Source organism: Muscardinus avellanarius (genome assembly GCF_963383645.1).
Source record: "Muscardinus avellanarius genome assembly, chromosome: 11".
In the NCBI taxonomy this organism is placed as follows: domain Eukaryota; kingdom Metazoa; phylum Chordata; class Mammalia; order Rodentia; family Gliridae; genus Muscardinus; species Muscardinus avellanarius.
The window spans coordinates 60,901,756-60,904,029 of record NC_137797.1 but is presented as its reverse complement, the minus strand read 5'-3'; the positions used below and the strand labels follow the sequence as shown (position 1 = coordinate 60,904,029).

At 40.0% G+C, this 2,274-nt stretch overlaps 1 pseudogene across 1 annotated transcript; it reads left to right on the top strand.

The window, feature by feature from the left end:
* The first annotated feature begins 964 nt into the window (after positions 1-964).
* On the top strand, positions 965-1,969 carry LOC308269475 (serine/threonine-protein kinase 24-like; annotated as a pseudogene). Its single transcript has 2 exons — positions 965-1,081; positions 1,329-1,969. The product of its transcript is annotated as a serine/threonine-protein kinase 24-like (transcript).
* The last annotated feature ends 305 nt before the right edge of the window (positions 1,970-2,274 follow it).

The window sequence follows — 2,274 nt, the reverse complement described above, 5'->3', positions numbered from 1 at the left end:
AATCTTTCACATATAACAAATATGACTTCTACCTAATAAAATAATGGAGCTCTTTTTTTTTTTTTTTTTTTGGTGGTACTGGGGTTCCTGGAAACCCTTTTATTTCCAGGTTACACTCCCAGACCTATTTTATACTTTTTATTTGGAAACAGGGTCTCTTCAGCCAGCACGGCTGGCTTCGAACCTGCACGATCCTCCTGTCTCTGCCTCCCAAGAGCGGGGATTACAAGCGTGTGCCACCATGCCCGGCTAATGGAGCTCTTTTTTAATCATCAGTAGATGCCAAAACATTAGAAAAAGTTTGATACGGAATTTTACTAAAGGAAGATGTAGACTAATAGACTTAAGTATTATATCAATGTTCAGATCAATGTGAACATTACTAAATAATGAAAACACTTTATTTTATATACCTCTTGGTCTGATGAGAAAAAAGAAAGAAATGGAAAAAAAATCCTCCATAGAACACCAATAAAATAAAAATAAGGATTCAAGCAAGGCATGGTGTCACATGCTTCTAATTCTAGTACTTGGGAGGAGGTTGAGATGGAAGAATTGAGGTATGAGACCAGACTCAGCAACTTCGGGAAGCCCTTAGTGAGAATCCATTTTAAAATAAAAATTAAAAAGTGGGTGTGTGGCTCTGAGGTAGAAGACCCTGGATTCAATAAACACTACTATAAAAAAATCAAATTAAGACTTGATGTAATTACCACCTGACAAATTATATGGAGATAGAGAAACATGTGAAATTATGCCACATGGAGACCTGCCACACCAGGTCTGCCTTGAAGCTTGTGTGGATCACCGGGGCCCAGTCAACTCATGCCAGGCACTGGTTGTCCTGAGTGCCATGGCCCACTCTTCAGTGTAGTCGGGCCTGCTCAGCATGCAGAATCTAAAACAGACCCAGAAGAGCATTTTACAAAACTAGAGAAAATTGAGAAAGGCTTTTTTTGGAGAAATGTTCAAAGGCATTGACAATAGGACTCAGAAAGTGGTCACCATAAAAATTATTGATCGGAAAGAAGCTGAAGATGAGATAGAGAACATTTCAATAAGAAATAAAAGTCCTGAGTCAGTGTGACAGTTCACATGTAACCAAGTGTTATTTTTTTTTTGTTTGTTTTGTTTTGTTTTTTTTGGTGGTACTGGCATTCCTGGAAGCCCTTCTACCTCTGGGCTACACTCCCAGAACTATTTTATATTTTTGAAACAGGGTCTTTTATGCCAGTGCGGCTGGCTTCGAACCTGCGCGATCCTCCTGTCTCCGCCTTCCAATCGCAGGGATTACAAGCCTGTGCCACCACGCCCGGCATTTAACCAAGTGTTATGGATCCTACTTGAAGAATACTAAATTGTAGATCATAATGGAATATCTTGGAGGCTCTTCCCTGAATCTGTTAGAACCTAGCCCTTTCAATGAAAGTCAGGTTCCCACCATATTAAGAGAAATATTAAAAGGACTTGATTATCTGCATTCTGAGAAGAAAGTCAACAGAGACATCAAAGTGGCCAATGTCCTGCTCTCTGAGGTGAAAGAAGGTGAATCTGGCCTGCCACCTGGGTGGCAGGCCAGCTGACAGATACCCAGATAAAAAGGAACACCTTTGTGGGCACTCCCTACTGGATGGCCCCTGAGGTCCTTAAGCAGTTGGCCTACAACTTGAAGGCAGACATGTGGTCACTGGGCATTACAGCTATAGAACTGGAAAAGGGGAAGCCACCCTATTTAGAGCTGTATCTCATGAAGGTTTTATTCCTCATTCCAAAGAACAAGTCTTCAACCCTGGAAGGAAATTATAGCAAAACCCTCAAAGAATGTGGGGAGGCCTGTCTGAATTAGGAGCCAAGCTTCAGACCCACTGCAAAGGAGTTGCTAAAGTACAAGTTTATAATGCCCAATGCAAAGAAGAAGATGATGGAGAATCGCTCTGGTGGACAAGTGTACAGATTGTATATAGTGTAATTTTTTACACAAACCTTTTTGGTGTGCATAAAGAATCACTTTGTACAAATTGGCCAAGTGTTTCTGTAGATAAAGTCTGTGAAGTAAATATATGACTTGCATCTATTGCCTTGCCTTTAAAAGTACATGTAAATTTTGAATTATGTGACCAGTGATTTGGGTTTTATTTTGTATTTTGTAGGATCTGCCATTAATAATAACTAATGCCTAATAATAACTAGTGCCTATGGGACACTCCTATTTGTACCTCAAAAAATGCAAATTTTCCTCTCATTTGTTCTACAATGTCCCTTTTGGTACACTGA